The sequence below is a fragment of the Nycticebus coucang genome, chromosome 16, assembly GCF_027406575.1.
Source record: "Nycticebus coucang isolate mNycCou1 chromosome 16, mNycCou1.pri, whole genome shotgun sequence".
NCBI classification, from domain to species: domain Eukaryota; kingdom Metazoa; phylum Chordata; class Mammalia; order Primates; family Lorisidae; genus Nycticebus; species Nycticebus coucang.
In genome coordinates, this window is record NC_069795.1 from 3,986,139 (window position 1) to 4,004,590 (window position 18,452).

An 18,452-nucleotide genomic window follows, 5' to 3' on the forward strand; every position below is an offset into this window, starting at 1 on the left:
CACAAGTAGAGCTCACCACAGGACCGCCCGGTCTGGGCCTGGCCACGACAGGAAATCCTGCTACATCACTCACTGGCAAGGAGGCCAGGCTGGGCCTGAGAACTCCCAGTGGGAGCCACTTCCTTCCTCAACTTCCAGCAACCATTCCATTGTTAAGTGATGCACCATTAGCAGATGTCCCTGCGTCTGACTGGACTCCCTGTCCCCCTGACTACTCTGTGTCCTGCAGGGACACAGGCCCTGGCTAGCCAACAATGGCACCAGTATTTCCTCCAGGACTTTGCTCCTCTGAACCCAACACCCCCAGGACACCCTTTCATCCTGCTGACCCCTTCTCGGAGTGAGTGCCAGCTTCTCAGCGTCCCCTGTGAAATTTGGGGCTCACCAGAGACAGGAGAGAATGAGCCAGGAGAACCTGGAAAAGCTTCTTCTATTAGCACAGCCCAAGTTGGCCTCGACTTTAGGCAATGGCACCATCCAGTCAGTCAAGTGCGGTTTCAGCAGCGTGTGAGCGTAGGTCTGTGCAGAGAGAACTGTTAGTCCAGCTGCCTCCCCTCTCGAATCCTGTCTTGGGAGCATACAGCTTCTCTCTGTAGGACTCCCTGTGGCTGAAAAAGATGGGGAGGCAGGATCCTCCTGAGAACTTGGTCACCTACACTTGGTGGCTGGTGAGGTTGGGCACAGGTAAGCCACACACCCTGCTGGGCCTGCAGCAGGGTGGCCCACTGACCCTGGTGGCTGCAGTGAACTGGGCCAATACCACCAGGAGGGCCTGGTATCCTGGATTACCCCAGCCCTGGAGGGGCCCAGCAACAGGTGTCTGGGTCCCTCCAGAAAAACCTCCAAATACCCCGCAGCTCCTCAGCCTCCCCTTCCCAGCCAGCTGAGAATTCTGATGCTCATGTTCCTCACAGACACAGTCTTCCTGGACCTGGGAGTTGTCCCTTTGAGCAATTCTCCCTGGAGTCTTCCTACACTGAGGGGGACCTGCCCTGAGGTGACCTCTCCTGTCTGACTGCAGAGCTGCACCAATCTGTACCATGTCTCCTGAGACCCAAGGCTCAGCCTGGCACACAGCAGGCACTCAGAGATGGCCTGTCTGTGCCAGGAGCCCTTTTTGGAGCTGGGGGCATGGGCGTGGACGTGATAAAGAAGGCCCTGTGTGCTGGAGTGGGCACACTGTACTGAGAGGATTGGAAGCTGAAACTGTGATCTGGACTGGGCATGTTATAACTTGTTCTGAGAGCCTGGCTGCTGGAGAGCACTGGCTCAGGCCAGGAGCTCCTGCTGGGTAGCTGGGGTGGAGTGTGTGGGGATGGGGTGGAGGCAGCTAAAGGCAACTGGGGGACATTTGTCTTTTGCCTTCTGGACCCAGGTGCCCCTGGGGATTTGTCTCTGCAGCGATCCCCTCCTGGTTGCCTCACTCTCCAGGTGAGCCTCTCATAGTCTGGGCAGGGTGCAGTGTGCTGTTGATGGGGTCAGTGCCTGTCACCATCATAAGGCAGGGAAGCTCCAGTGGGCAGGAGTGGTCTTCCACCAGTGGATCCCTGGCCCCAGGGACAGCACCCAGGGAAGAGTTCCATCTAGGTTTCTCAGCTATTGAGTCCAGGAGCCAAGGCTCCACCCCAAATTCACTGGTTTCCGCACACAGGCCATTTCCAGAAACTTTCAAGTAAGGCAGTGGTTCTCAACCTTCCTAATGCCACGGCCCTTTGATACAGTTCCTGTGGGTCACGACCTACAGGTTGAGAACCACTGGAGTAAGGGAAACTGACCATGAACATGTACCTTCAGATGGATTGAGCGTTAGTGAAAAGATGCATTAATATTCAATATGGAAACTATAAATCTGAGGTTGGGAATCTGAAACTGGAAGGGGCTCCTTTGTGCATTCACCGCCACCACCCCACCGCAATGCTCCTTCAGAACTTCCCATACACAGGAAGCAAGGAAGAGAGAGGTCAGAGGTGAGCAGTGACACAAGGGGCAGGCCAGGGAGGGGGCGAGACCTCAGGCCGGATGACCTGTTGTATGCGTACGCACCTCCCTCCCCTCTGTTAGGCACAATGCCCAACATTGTACCCATTTTACTGATGCAAGCTAAGTCCTTGAGAGGTTGGAAACTGGCCCAGCACGGCACACAGCTAGTGACCAGTGCTGGTGTCCCCCCTTGCATCATCTTCTACCTGGGGAGCACACTCGTTTCTAGGAAGGGGACAAAGCATCACAACTACATTTTCTATTTTTTGTCTTGGGGGTCCCATCCCTCCTCCATCCCTACTTGCTCTCTGCCACAGGTCTGGACCAAGGCCACCATATTCAGGGTAGCCTCAGGTGGGTCTGCCTCCTCTTAAAAATTAAATGTTTTATTTTGGCCTGGGTGCCGCTCTCTCATGCCTGTAACCCCAGCACTCTGGGAGGTCAAGGTGGGAGGATCACTTGAGCTCAGGAGTTCAAGACCAGCCTGAGCAGGACCAAGGCCCCATCTCTACTAATAACATAAAAACAACCTGGGTGTGGTGGTGGGCGCCTGTAGTCCCAGCTACTGGGGAGGCTGAGGCAGGAGGATGGCTTGAGCTCAGGAGTTTGTGTTTCTGTGATCTATGATGCCAATGCACTGTTCAAAAAAATTTAAAAAAAAGTTTTATTTTGAAATACTTGTAGATTCACATGCAGTTTTTAAAAAGAGCATCAGAAAACCCCATGAAGCCTTTACCCAGCTTCCCCTGGTGGTGACGTCTTGTACAACCATAGCAAAATGTCACAGCCAGGATTTTAATATTGACAGGTAGAGACCCGGAACATTTCATCCCACAAGGAAGCCTCATATTGCCCTTTGTATGGCCACACCCCTTCCAACCGCTGACAGTCACCAACCTGCTCCCCATTTGTCAATTTTTGTCATTTTAAGAATGGTATATTCTTGGAGGAAGCACTTTTCACAGGAGGATTTTATAGAGATCCATCCAGGTGGGGTGTTCTTACTCTGTGGCATGACTGGACCACACTTCATTCACTGTTCCAGGATCACGTGATTTTTCCTCTTTAGTTTGTTAACACTGATCAACTTTAAAATATGTACTACACTGATCAACTTTAAAATATCGAACCAGCTTTGTATTCCTGGAATAAACCCTTCTTAGATAGGGTGTATAATTTCTTACATATATTGATGAATTCTATTTGCTAATATTATACTAAGGTTTTCTGTATTTCTATTCCTGACGGATGTTCGCCTGTTGTTTGTGGTCTGAGTTGCCCAGGCTAGAGCACAGCAGCCATTCACAGGCACAGCCATAGCACACTATAGCCTCAAGCTCCTGGGGTCAAAGGGTCCTTCTACCTCAGTCCCCTGAGTAGCTGGGACTACAGGCACACACCACTATGCCTGGCTATAGTGCTTTAAAATACATATTATCTTTGTCTGATTTTGGTATTAGGGGACTAGTAGCTAAATGAAACGAATTAGGAAGTGTTCCTTCTATTTTCTTGAGGTGATTGTCCAGAGTTGGTTTGAAGGCACCAGATGTCTGTGTGTAGAGCTGTTTGTGGGGTCTACAGTGATGTCCCGTTTCATCCCTAACACTGATAGCTTCTATCCTCTGTGCTTTTTCTTTGCCAGTCTTGCTAAAGTTTGTCAATTTTATTGATCATTTCTAAGAATCAGTTTTGTGTTTCATTGATTCTTTGTACTGTTCTCTTTTAAATTTTCTTGATTTCTGCCTGTATCCATATTGTTTGCTTCTTTTAACATTTATTTTGTTCTCCCTTTTCTGCCTTTTTGAGGTAAGAGTTACTGCCATCAAACTTCCTCCCCTCTTGGCTTTAGTGCAGTCCCACACATTTTGATATGTTTTATTTTCATTTTCGCTCAGTTCAGTGTATTTTCATTGCCCTGGAGACTCAGTCTTTGACTCACGGATTATTCACAAGCATGTTTGGATTCCAAGCATCTGGTCATCTGTCTTCTGTCTTTCTGCTGCTTGTTTCCAGTTAGGTCCCATTGTGATCAGTGAATACTGTCTGCAGGATTTCAGTTCCTTTAAACTTGTTGAGGTTTGTTTTATGGCCCAGAATGTGATGCAATTTGGTATATGTTTCCTGGGCTCTTGAATGTGTTGGATGGATGCTTCTGTAAATATCAGAGACCGTAGGTTGATAGCTGAGAAAGGTAGCAGAAGCCGGTACTGTTCTCCACACAGTCCCTGTGACACTGTGGAGAGGGGCTGTCCTTGTCCTTGTTACCACTGGGTGGTCTGGACAGTTCTGACTTTACTGGGTGTCCTCCGAGACCTCCCCTGCAGGGAGAGTGAGAGGCTCCTCAGTACTGCCCTGGGCAGAGGTCCTGACCCTACTTGGCCTTCTCTGACACTGTCATGGCTCGGGGAGTAGGCAGGTCGGTGCCTCATTTCAGCCTGAGGAGGGTTGAAATCCAAGCCCCCCACTCATTCTTTGCTGGTGTGGTGGGGCTGGGCCACAGCTGCTTCTGTGGCATTTGGCTGGAGCACAGTAGTAATTGTTGAAAAATTTTCAATCCTGCTAGGTGGGGCTTTCCTGTTCTTCTGGCTAGAGAGTGTGCTTTTGCTGGAATATATATGTATATTCTTTTGTCTCTGCTCATTGCCATTTCCAAGTTCTCAGCTTCTTTATCTCAAAATCTGAGATAAGTGTGTATGAGGCAGAAAAAAAGAAAAACACCCAGAGACCTCCCCGCAGTGCAATTCCCTGAGTTCCAAGGTCACTGGCATGTTTGCCTTCTCCCCATCTTTCAGAATCTTCTTATATTTGTTTTAAATGAACGATCAAGGTCTTTAGTTAGAGGGAGGAATGAAGACATGGAGCACTGGAAGAGGAACGCTACGTCTTCCCGAGCATCTCTCAGGACTTCAGCAGATGGGACCTTGCTTCTTGTGTCTCCCCTCCTATCAAGTCGGGGTTGGGTCCAGTCACTCAACAAGCATGTGGGGAAGTGGCAACAGTGCTTGGCCAGGAGTCAGGACTCCCAGATTCTTACCTGGGAGTTGTGGCCCCAGGCAGGCTACAAACCTCAGAGCCCGTTTATTTACTTATTTTCAAGTGGCAGGATAATTTGCTGTGATAACTTGTGATATTTATTTTCCCTGCTCTAAGCTATTTCCCCCCACCTTTTAAATGTAGCCAAGTCTTTTGAATGTTTATTTAACTAAGTTGTTTATCTCTTGGCCTTTTGAGTTGCAGGGCCCCAGGCAAAAGTTTCTAGGTTTGGAGGAGATAATCCCCCTAATTAAACTTTTACTTTCAAAACCTCAGACCCCTCAGAGTGACTGCCCCAGGTCTTCCTGTTGGGGCAGGGTACAGAGCTGGGGCTCTGGACAGGGAGGCTGGAGGCTGAAGAGTAATTTCTCAGAGCCTGAGGGCAGGGAAGATGTGGATCTGCAAGGGTCGCAGGGAGGCTGGAGGACTTCTACTCAGGTAAGAGGGTGCTGAGTTATACTGAAGACAGAGCCCTGGAGACTTGATCTGTCCCAGCCGGGGACGGCCTGGAGGAGCTGCCTTCCGGGGACCGCAGCAGCTTACCTGACTGATGGAAATAACAAAATATGGCTTGCCCTGCAACCCGATGTTGGCAAGTAAAACTCATGATGGCACCTGCCCCCCTGCCCTGCAGGGGTGTTCTGAGGATAAAAGGTGCATTACAGCATTTTCCAAAGCACTAGAGATTGTTCAAGCATAACTCCTGATTCTTATCAAGCATCTATTCTGGCAGGCGCTGTGCAGAGTGAGAGATGCAGAGAGGTGCTGGGCTCTGTCCCCTCTTTGGTGGCTGGCGCTTGTGTTGAGGGTTGCAATGCCACTCTGTAAACTGTTCATAAGTGTTTTCCCTGAAACTGGCTTTGGGCTCTGACTTTGCACTTCTTTGTCAATCTGTCTGACTGTCTTAATTAAGATCTTTTGGCCTTCAAAAGGCCAAACCTAATTCATGCTAGTTCAAGATCAAAAGGGAGAGTTCTGAGTCCCACCACAGAGAATAATAATGACAACCAGCATTTGTAAGATTCCAGGACTGGTTTTCAAATGCTGACTCATCTTCTGCTCTAAACAAGCTAATGGGGTGGTCACCACTGTCAGCCCACTGCACGGCTGAGGCGGAGGGACCCTGATAGCCACGGTTATGGAGCTGTCCATAACTCCTCCCCCTCTCAGCTCTGCTGCCCTGGGGATGGCCACTTCCTCCTCAGTAGACAGACACTCTCCTGACAGCTACTCAATGTGAACAGGGAAGCAAACTCCCCTCGGAGGGTCCAGGTAAGTCCGGGGAGAATGCCGATAGCCCCTTTCGGGTCGTGTGTCGTTCAGAACATGGGCGGTTGGCTCAGGGCAGAATGTTCCGACTGGCTTTGGGTGGGGGCTGTGTTCCATGGTTGACCTTGTGGAACCAGGGAGGGCAGTTGCTCTGAGGAAGAGGGGAGCACACGGTGTCCTGTGGACTGCAGACGTTTCCTAGCGGGGACCATGCTGGGTATGGCGAGAGGGCTGTCACTGTACGGGGAGGAGGCCTCTAGTAATTTTCCGGTGTCTGTCCTAATCTTCAACGAGGAAGGTCATCCTGTTGCCAGATGTTATTTCCTCTTTCTGTGTTTGAAGAAATTGTTTCCTAGATCTTTCTCGGGCTTCTTTTCTCTATGCTAGTGGAAGAAAACAGAAACAATCTGTTTGCAATGCTGAATTTGCCTCCTCGTAATTTGAGAAGTATTTACTTGCATTTCTGGTTCCATGAAAACATCCCCTATTCATCTCATCTTTCCATGGTGGCTCCGAGGGTTTGCCCACCCCCAGCCCTGCTCTTCCCTCTCCTCTTTGGTTTCCCCATCTCACACCCTGGCACGGAGAATGTGGCTCCTCTCTGGAGCTGCCCTACTTTTCCAGCAGAAGCAATGGGCACATCTGGGCATCAGAGGCTGAAGGACATTTCAGAAAGAGCACCAGCAAAATAAGAAACAGACTGTGTAGATTAGAGATGAACCAACTTACAGAGAGCCCCAGAGTGTGTCTGCCAGCCTTGCACTGCCACCTCCCTGATAACGCTGTTTGCTCCCTTTCCCATCCGCTCTCTGGAAGGGCTGGGGCACGGGCTCCCCTGCGCCTGTCCCTACCTCTTACAGTTCTCTGCTCCTCCCTTGCCCCTCTTTCTCCCTCCTCCCTCCTTCTCTACCTGTCTTCCTTCCTTCCTTTCTCTTTCTGCCAGGATCTGAATGTTGGTGTCCCCCCAAATTCACACACTAGAACGTAACACCCAATGCGGTAGTACTGAGAAGTGGGGTCCTTAGGAAGAGATTCAGCCTGGGGGCTCTGTAGGGTTTGGAGCCCTATAAGACAAGCTGCAGGGAGCAGTACCCCAGCCCCTTCCACCATGCGAGGACATAGGTGCCATCTATGAAGAACAGGCCCTCACCAGACACTGGATGTGTTGGCGGTGCCTTGGTTTTGGACTTTCAGACCTGTGAGCAATCACTTTCCGCTGTTTATGAATTACCTAGATTCAGGTATTTTGTTAGAGCAGCCACATGAACTAAGATAAACATTGCTCCTGAGAATCAGGCTGCTGTCTTAACAACACCTGAAAACGGGGATGAAACTTTGGACTTGGGGAGTGGGCAGAGGCTGGGACAGTCTGGAGGAGCAGGCTAAGGAAAGCCTGGGTAGCCAAGAATGGACACAAAGGGCGACTCTGGAGAGGCTCAAAGGAGGAACCTGAGCGTCTAGACAGAGCCTCTGTCTTCCCAGATTGCTCAAGTGCTTGTGAGCAGAGCGTTGGCAGAAGTATGGATGGTAAAGGCCACTCTGACGAGGTCTCAGACAGAAGTGAGAGATGTGTTGCCAAAAACTGGAGGAAAGGCCCTCCTGTAAGAGTAGCAAAGGGCTGGACCAAGTTGTTTGTGTCCTCAGAGCTGACAAGGGATGAAATAGTGTATTTGGTGGAAGAAATCCCTAATCAAAGCACGACTTCTCTTGATTGCTTATAGTGAAATGTGGGAAGGCAGAAATGAATTATAGACAGACTTTATAATCCAAAGGACCTAAAAGACTTTGGACTAATCTCAACCTGCCCATGTTGTAAAGAATACAAAACACCTGTTGGAGAGAGAACAGTAAAATCATAGCCAGACTGCTGTATGATGAGATCAGTGTGACAGGCAGAAGCCAGGTGCTACGGTCTGGACAGCTGCAGGACAGCCCTGAATACAAGCCCTCGACCCTCGCTGCCCAGTGCTGCCTGGGTGTGGCTCCCACACTCTGGTGCAGAGCTCATCAGCTGGCCCAGGTGTGGCTCGGGGCACCGTGGCTGCCCCTCAGGGGACGCAGGCAGAAGACCTTGATGGCACCTGTGCATGCCACCTTCATCACATGGCTGCCTCCACCTAGATTTCAAAGGATACCTCAGAGAGCCTTGGAGTCCTAGCATAGAACTGCCACCAGAGTGGGGGACACTGCAGAGTGCCCCCATCACGGCAATGCCCAGTGAGCTGGGGAGCTGAGGCCACCTGAAGGCCGCAGCATAGTAGAGCCACTGGCCTATACCTCCGGCCCAGGGTGGCTGCAGTGTGCGCTGTGCCCAGCAACCCATGTGGCAGTGCCACCTGAGCCCTGAGCACCTCCCCCAGACTGTCCAGAAGGTAGGACTTTAGGGGTGCCCACTGGGTTTTGGACTTACTTGGGACCTGCTACCCGTTTCTTCTTTGCTACCTCTCTGTCCCAGAATGGGAATGTCTATCCTATACCTGTCCCACTGTTGTATTTCAGACACCTATAGCTCATTTAGTCTCACTCATGTCTGATTTAAATGATATTTAGATGAGACTCTAGATTTAGACTTTTGAGTTGGTGCTAGAACAAGTTGAGACTTCAGGAGCTGCTGAGGTGGAATGAGGCATTTTGCATGTGAGAAGAATATAATTTTTGGAGGGTTGGGAAACAATGCTATAATCCCCCTAAATGTATGTGCTAGCACCTAATACCCAAGGTGATGAATACACTTATTAGTATTAGGAGGTGTGACCTTTGGGAGGTGATTGGGTCATGAGGGTCCTGCCATCTTGAATAGGGTTCGGCTCTTACAAAACAGGCTGAAGAGAAGACTCTTCCCCTTCCCCAAGGGAGGACACAGAAGGTGCCTTTCTGAGGAATAGGCCCTCACCAGACACTGAATCCTTGATGCCTTGAACTTGGACTTCTCAGACTCCAGACCTGTGAGAAATCCATTTCTATTGTCTACAAATTACCCAGTCTGTGGTATCTTGTTACAGAAAGCACTAAGATGCTCACACACTCTCTCCCCTCCCTGGATCAGAGAAGCCCACAGAGGCAGGGGCAGGTCTTCGGGCTGGGCCCGCACGCCGGTTCATTCCCAGGGTCACCTGACAGCAGTGAGGCCCTCCGTGCTGTCCTGGGTCTGCTGCGCTCCTCCCGTCCGTCTCTCACCTTGCGTGTGCAGCCCAGCCGGGACAGCCGCCAGCCCCCCCTCTCCTTCTGGTGCCTGTGGTACTGTGTTCTGCTCTTATTTGGCTGGAGATTCTACCTTCAGAGTCAGAGCTTTGATTTGTGCAAAGCCAGCAGACGCACATACACCTCTCAGCAGCATCCTCCTCCCCTCCGGCATCCAGTTTCCAGGGTCTGGGGAGAGAAGTCCCAGACATCGTCCTGCCCCACATTGCCACGGGGGAGCAGAGGATGGGGGGACGGTGGGGTTGGACAGGACAGGAGGAAGGGGAGGGGTCCGGTCCTCTTTAGTGTTGTGTTTTTCTCCGCGGGATGGCGAGGTGTGCTGCAACACCTGACACCTCTTAGTAGAGCACGTCCAGCAGGCTTGTGTCCACACCTGTGTGTGCTGGCAGCTGCCCAGGTGGGGAAACCGGCAGCATCTGGGATGGAGCCTTGGCTCCTGGACTCAATAGCTGAGGAGTCCAAGGGCTGGGGGTCCACTGGTAGATGACCTCTCCTGCCCACTGGAACTTCCCTGCCAGAAGGCAGTGACGAGCATGGACCCAACTGACAGCTACACCCTGCACAGAATGGATGGGTGGGATCACTGCACCTCACACAGACTGGGTGGGCGGCTTGAGGACATCACTGCACCTCACACAGACCAGATGGGCGGCTTGGGGGCATCACTGCACCTCACACAGACCGGGTGGGCGGCTTGAGGACATCACTGCACCTCACACAGACCAGATGGGCGGCTTGGGGGCATCACTGCACCCCACACAGACCGGGTGGGCGGCTTGAGGACATCACTGCACCTCACACAGACCAGATGGGCGGCTTGGGGGCATCACTGCACCCCACACAGACCGGATGGGCAGTTTGGGGGCATCACTCCACCCCACACAGACCGGATGGGTAGTTTGGGGGCTTCACTGCACCCCACACAGACCGGATGGGCAGTTTGGGGCATCACTCCACCCCACACAGACCGGATGGGCAGTTTGGGGGCATCACTGCACCCCACACAGACCGGATGGGCAGTTTGGGGGCATCACTCCACCCTACACAGACCGGATGGGCAGTTTGGGGGCATCACTCCACCCCGCACAGACTGGATGAGGCGGCTTGGGGGCATGACTGCAGAAACTAAGGCCCAGGGGGCATCTGAAGTACTGCCCCCCCCAGTCCCTCGGAAGGCAGGAGACACATGTCCCCAGGTTGCGTCCGGCTTCCCCCTCTTCCAGCTACACAGCAGGAGGTCCCAGCCTGAGCCAATGCTCTCTAGCAGCCAGGCTCTCAGAACAAGTTAAAACATGCCCAGTCCAGATAGGAGCCACACCTGAACTCAGGGCTTTCCCCATGGTGTCCACACCCACGTCCACAGCCCCAAGAACAACTCCCGGCACAGACGGGCCATCTCTGAGTGCCTGCTGTGCTCTAGGCTGAGTGTTGGGTCTTGGGAAACACGGAGCAGGTTGGTGCAGCTCTGCAGTCAGACAGGAGAGGTCACCTGGATGGAGCCTGCTCACATCAACTCAGGGCAGGTCACCCAATGGTGTGGGAAGACTCCAGGAAGAATTGTTCAGAGTGACACTCCCCAGGTCCAGGAAGACCGTGTCCAGGAGGAATACGAGCTCAGAAATCTTCTCAGCTAACTGGGGAAGAGAAGCTGGGGAGCCATGTGGTGTCCTTGGAGGTTTCTCTGAAGGGACCCAGACACCTGTTGCTAGGGCCCTCCAGGGCTGGGGTAATTCAGGATGCCAGGCCCTCCTGGTGGTGTTGGCCCAGTTCACTGCAGCCACCAGGGTCAGGGGGCAGCCCCACTGCAGGCCCACCAAGACATCTGGCTTACCTGTGCCTACCCTCACCAGCCACCAAGTGCAAGTGACCAAGTTTTCAGGGGGCCCCTGTCTCCCCATTTTTTTCTGGGTTCTGACTTACTCTCTCTGGATCCCTAAAATGTAGCAGCTGCTGTCTAGGTACTGGCTGGTGTCTGTTGACCAACTGATTTAAGTCACAGGTACTCGGTGTCACAGCTTCAGGCAGAAATGATTGCTTGCTGCCTGAACTGGGAGACATGACCTCACTTTTCTTGATGCACTTACTCCATACATTTGTAATATGAAATTCTTTTATACTTAAAGATGTTTCTTTTATTTTGTTGATGAGTCACCCACAAACTTAGGTATAAGCACTTTCAAAGGGGTTCATCTGCTGCCCTTTGCAGTGAAGCATATTTATTTTGCAATTAATAAAAAAGAGAAGCCCCTTCCTTACATTTCAATTTTTACCACTGCAGACATGAAAAAAAAAATCTAAACCACAAATGATGATTTGGTTTCTAGTGATGCTACAAGGAGAATTGTTTCAGAATAAGCATGAGGCAATCTTGTGTGTAATAACATTGCCTCATGTAATTATTACTGCAGAAAACAGGAAGTGAGCAAGGTTACTAAAGGGCAGTTCTGTTCCCTCTTAGGTCACTGGACATTAGAGCACCCACTAGCTATCTAGTTTGAAAATCCACCTCTTTTCCAATTCTGGGAAGATTATGGATTTTGCATTTGTAAAACAAGATGGAATTTATTTTCTGTAACACACGTTGGAAACAATTTTAGTAAAAACAAATTCATCAGGGTCTATAAGATAATAGATGAGGGTTAATTGAATCTTGCCTAGTGGAAGGCCTAGTAAAAGGTCTAAATGACGTCATATTATGATGGCTCTAGCTGGTGATTATTGCTGCAAAGGGGGAACAGTGGGCCCTGGAAGGAAGCTTAGCAAACACCTGGTAACAGGATGAATGGGTGGGTGGGGGTGTGTTAGGTGCTTGGCCCTGCGATGAGTACTTTATATCGTTTAATTCTCTTAATCCTTATCACAGCGCCAGCCAGACACTGTTATGTCCACAATGGGGAAGCAAAACACAGAGAGGTTATTTGACTTTCCTGAGGTCACACAGCAAGAAAGTACCCAATCTCAGTAAAAACAGACAGGTCTGGCTCCAGAGGCTGCCAATTTTTTTCTTCTTGTAAAAAAAGGATTTTTTTTCCTTTCTTTTTTAAGTGAAGTAGACGAATCCTAATGTAAAGCTTGATGAATGTTACATTTTTAAACGCCCAGATTCTGATATAGAACATTTGCTGCTTGTGAAAGTGTTCCTATTCCCTTCCCTAATGAATCTCTATCTCTAGAGGTAAACACTATTCTGGCTTTGATTAGCATAATTTTTTTTTTATTCTTGATTTTGATAGAATACAGCCTTCTCCCTCACGTCTGTCTTCTTTCACACACACGCTGTTGTCTGTGGCCATAGTTCACTCCATCATGCCACAGATTGCTTTTTTATTCTCCTGTTAAGAGATGTTTGAGTTGTTTCCAGTTTTTGCCTATTATGAGTAAGTTGCTCTCGGCATTCTTGTGAAAGGTCTCTTGGTCTCTTACACCTTTATTTCTCTAGTGTATCTACCTAGCAGGAAATCTCCAGGTGATGGGACAAGAATATGTTTAATGTTAGTAGATACCACCAACCAGTTTTACTAATTAATAGCAATTTATACCAATTTATACTCCCACAAGCAAGGGAAGAGTTTCAGCTGCTCCACACCCTTCCCATCACTTTGTGTTTTGTTTTTTTGGTGTTAATTGTGTTTTAATTTATTCTTTTTTTCCTAAGACAAAGTCTCACTATGTCGCCACAGCTCACAGCAACCTCCAGCTCCCAGGCCCAAGCAATTCTCCTGCCTCAGCCTCGCAAGCAGCTGGGACCACAGGCGCCCACCACAACGCCCGGCCATTTTTTGGTTGCAGTTGTCATTGTTTAGAAGGCCCAGGCCAGGCTTACACCCGCCACGGCTGGTGCATGTGGCTGGCGCCCTACTCACTGAGCTAGGGATGCCGAGCCCTCCCCATCACTTGGCATCGTCAGTTCCTTTAAAATGCAGCCCGGCTGTTAGGACCCGAGATTACGTCCTCCAGGCTTTACTTTGCCTTTCTGCCCTGACAAGTTGTGTGGCCCTGCAATTTTTTCCCTATGTTTAAACTGAAATTTTTTTTTTTTTAGTATCGATTTGCAGGATTACTTGATACAACCTGGATGCCTGTCCTCTGTCAGGTAGATGCACCCCCACTGTGTGTCCCAGCCTGCAGCTTGCCGTGCAATTTGTCAGTGCTGTGCTTTGGGACTTTTGTTTCATTTTTGCTTTTTGTTGGTGTTTCTGGTGACAGAAGGTTTTAGTATTAATAAAATCTAATCAACCAATAGTTTATTTTATAGTTAGTGGGGGTTTTTGCTTATAAATTTTCTTTAAGAAATCTCTGCCTTCCACAAGAATAGGACCCTAGTTTGACATGTTTTCTTCTAGAAGTGCCATTGGTTTTGTGATCACATTAAAGTTTGTGACCCATCTTGATTAATTTCTATCCTGAAAGGTACATTGTTTTTCCACATGCTACTGGGAAACTCCAGCACAACTGACTGAGAACGTGATCTCTTCACGGTGCTGCCCTGGCAGACTCTCACACCCTCGCGGGGCTGTGTAGCTATGTCCTTACACCAGCACCGCACCATCTTAAGTAGTTGTTAAGTCTGAAAATATGACAGTTTAAGTTCTCCAATTTTGTTTTTCTCCAAGGTTGCCTTGACCGTTGTGGATTTTTTATTTCTATATAAATTTTAGAATCACATGTCAATTGCCATCAAAAAAGAAAGTGAGAAAAAAAAGGAAAACAAAGTTATTGGGGTTTTGACTAGGATTGCATTGAATCTATAGATTAATTTGGGAGAACTATTATCTTAACAATATTCAATACCCTAATCCATAACTACAGAAGAGCGCTCCATTTATTTGTCTTTTTATTTACTTTTTTCTTTTTTTTTTGTAGAGACAGAGTCTCATTTTGTTGCCCTTTGTAGACATTTTTTGTTGCAGTTTAGCTGGGGCTGGGTTTGAACCTGCCACCCTCAGTATGTGGGGCCGGCACCCTACTCACTGAGCCACAGGAGCACCCTTATTTGTCTTTTTGAATTTCTCTCTGCGGTTTCATAAAGTTTTCAGGTACAGTTCTTATCCATCTTTAGTTGTATTTCTCAGATACGTCATATTAGTATTTAATTGTGAGTGATGTATTTTAGTCTCACTGTCCAATTCTTTGTTGCTGTTGTATAGAGATAGAATTGATTTTGTATGTTGACTTTATAGCCTGCAGCCTTGCTAAAATCACTTCTGCTTTAATCTTTATTGTTCGCGTCTTTCTGCTTGCTTTGTATTTAGCTTGCTCCTCTTTCTGTAGGTTCTAAAGGTGAAAGTTTAGGTTATTGATTGGAGATCTTCTTTTTTAACATAGGTGTTCACAGCTATAAGTTTTCCTTCTAGCTTGCTTTTGCTGCGTCCCATAAATTTTGTATGTTGTGTTTCTTTCATGGTAAGTTATTTCCTAATTTTCCTTGTGATTTCTTATTTGAACTATTGGTTAATAGAGTGGGTTTTAATTCCCATGTATTTGTGAATTTCCTAACATCACTTATTAATGATAATCATTAGTTCATAGATTTGTTTACAGCCTGTGTTGTGCCTAAGTACGATCTTTTGAAAAAACATTCATTCTTCTTGAATCTGGGTACTGAATCTGTGGGTTGCTGTGTTTCATAAGATTTGGAAGATGAGTGGCCATCGGGTCTTCAGATGCTGCTTCTCTTCCTCTCCCTGTCCTCCTCCCTGGCCCTCCCCCCCTTCCCTCCTTCCCCCTCCTTCCCTCCCTCCCCCTCCTTCCCTTCCCCCTCCCTCCCTCTCCCTTCCCTCCCTTCCCCCCTCCATCCCTCCCCCTCCCTCCTTCCCCCTCCTTCCCCCTTCCCCCACCCTCCCTCCCCCTCTCTCTCTCCCCCTCCCCCTCCTTCCCTCCCTCCCTCCCCCTCCTTCCCTTCCCCCTCTTTCCCTCCCCCTCCTTTCTCCTTTCCCCCTTCCTCCCTTCCCACTCCCTCCCCCTCCTTCCCTTCCCCCTCTCTCTCCCCCTCCCCCTCCTTCCCTTCCCCCCTCCCTCCCCCCCTCCTTTCCCTCTCCCCTCCTTTGCCTTCACACCTTCATCGATGATGAACATCGCGTATCTCACCTCTGTTCTGTTTTCACCACTTTTTTCTCCAGTTCACGTTGGGTATCTTCTGCTGCCCTACCTTGCAGCTTACTATAAAGTCTGTGTTCTGCTCTATGCATCCTGCTGACAAAGCCATCTGCAATCCCCTCATTTCAAATGTTTATTTGCACTTCTAAGATGTCCATTAGATCATTTTTACAGATTCTAATTCTCCAATGAAATGCTTACTCTTTGTACCCATTTTGTCAATTTTTGCTCTATTTTTAACATATTTGTCATAGTTGTTTTTAAGTCTTTTGCTGCGAACTCCATTCTCTGGGCCATTCTCTGAAGTTTGGCCTCTGAACACACAAGCTGCTTCCACCCAGGAGAAGGGATGAGGCCTGTCTCCCGCCTCTGCGTCACCTCTGCCCTGTGGCTCGCTGCTGTCCAGTCCCACGTCCGTCTTAGCTCTGTTACCTCGTTTCCAAGAACCAGGTCAGGAGATGAATGTTGCAACCCATCTTTAACAATAATGCCGGTGCAATAGCCCACACCATGGCGAGGTCATGGGCCATGACTGGAAGTCAGGGGGTGCCTTTCCTTCCCCAAACAGGTCAGGACCCCACCTGAGGCAGCACTAGGTCTGTACGTTAAAAACATTCTCACCACCTTAGAGTGGGCACATCCCACAGGAATGCTCTCTGTCCACCTTGCTCCAGGTGCATTCCAACTCCTTGATGCCCCCCTTAAGAAGCTGTGCCCCCAGCTCTCCTGAGGCACCCGAGCCACCCAGACACTATTTCCCCAGCCCAGGCTCTGCTCAGCTTTGTTAGCAGTTCACTTCACCCATAGGCTTCTGGGACAGACTCACCAATGACAGCCCGGATTCCTGGGCTCACGGCCCTGACCAACTCCTGGCTTCTCCTCTGGCACTGTCAGGGGTGACTTTAGGCACTGTTGATTTGCTAAGATGTGGAAGGCCAGGAAACTCAGAGCCCCTCTCCTCTCAGCTGCTGTCCCCTCCTGTGTGGCAACCAGGCATGGGGACACACAGACAAGCCACCTGCCCGCGGAGCCTCCACACTCGAAGGGGCTGTATGCCCTCGAGGGGCCCCCTTTCCACCCTCTGCAGGATCCCTCAGGTCACCCCCCTCTTGATGCCTTCTCTGGTGTCCTTGACCTCTGTCTTTCTCTCCCTGCCTTTCAGAACCTGCCCTTTGCATCTGAGATGAGCTATTTGACATCCCCCTCCCCCCGACATGTGCATTCATGCTGCACCCATGTTGTGGAAATGTGGTCTGCCTTTCAGAGGCATCCTGGCACCAGGAGCAACAGGGGAAGTGACTAACTGGGGAGGGAGCATCGGTTACTTTACTGACCGACCTGTTGGGTACAAGTCCAGGAGCAAACATGGTCCTTCTAATGTAAAGAGCTCCATGAATAAAGAATAGTATTTTAGCCATAAAAAGATGGCATTCTCCAAAGCAGTTCTTTTTCAAACTGCTAAACTGTCCTTTCTAGTTCTTTTAGATTCTATGTTTGAAACATTCTGGGCAGGAGCCAAGGAGGGGCCTAGGAGAGAGCAGGATAAGTGCAGTTGCCTTTGTGGGTGGGGTGGGCAGCAGCTGGCAAGGCCAGAGCTTGAGATGTGGGGTTTACTTTCCTTCTTAGTAAGGAGTGACATGGAGAAGGACCCTCAAGGAGTCAGCACGTCTGCCCTGCTCGTCCCACCCAAAAGAGAGGGCTTCCTCAGCTTTTGGCTCTGGCCCACCTCGAAATAGAGAAATGGGGGAAGGTTTAATGAAAAAGAGGACTAACACTAGGAATGTAACAGGATTTGACAGGAGGTGTGGGGCTGGGAAGGCAGGTCAAGGACGGACACGCCTGATGTTTTCTAGACAACAGGAGTGGGCAGGGGGCAGGTAAGCAAGGGAGGGGGGCAGTGGGCACCAAAGACAGAGAAGAGGGGGCCAGTGGCCTCCCCTATGACCCTGAGGCCTGCTGCTCCAGCCTGCCAGGGCCTATCCTTTGGAGAACCTGCCCCGCCTGGTCTAATCTAGTGAGTGGTCTTGGTAGTGTGCTTGGCCACACTTGGCATCTGCACCTCGCTTCTGCTGGGCACTTGGGGCACTTCTACAGTGCTAACCACAACCCCGTCTGGATATGGTTTCCAGCGGGCACATTCTTCCCAACCCCCCCACCCCGCCCCAGGGACTTAGAATCAAAAGAACAGAGCCTCCCACATGGGTTCATTTGTAAGCTCAGTGAGTGCAGACCAGCCACACCTACTTCCAGATTTTAACTTTCTGTCCGGGCTGTCTGCCCTGTCCTGGGATGTTCACAGATGAGTCTGGTTGTGGTGGTGGTGAGTCTGGCGCCTATACTGCCTCAGCAGGGGCGTGTGTATTCTGAGCCTTCCACGTAGAAGCAGGACCAGGGCCAAGGCCACCCAGATCAGCCACCAGCTCCACTCAACAGAAAGTGCAAAATGTCAGAACCAGGCCCAGGAGGTCAGGGCAGGCACTTTGCTCCCTGGCTTGGGAAGAGGATCCTAAGAAGTTCCCGCTCTCAGCAGCAGAACTTCCAGCCGCGCTACCTGGTGTCGATTGAATAGTGTCAGCATGTGGGAAACGGAAGAGCGCATGAGAATATCTCTCACAGCTGGGCTGAGAGACATCCACAGCCAGCTCCCTGCTGTCCGAACCCAAGCCACCACCCGCAGCCCGGCAAAAAAATCAGAGCTTAAACTGGGTGCCCCAGCATCAGTAACCACCTGCCTTGCCCCCATGTCTCCCATGTGTTCTCTGTAATAGTATTAAGTTTTTTCAACTTAAAGTTTAAAAAGTACAGTAATGAGGTTGAAACTGTATTGCTGGCCATTTCACTAAAATTGCATGCTGCTTTTGCAAAGCTGGTTT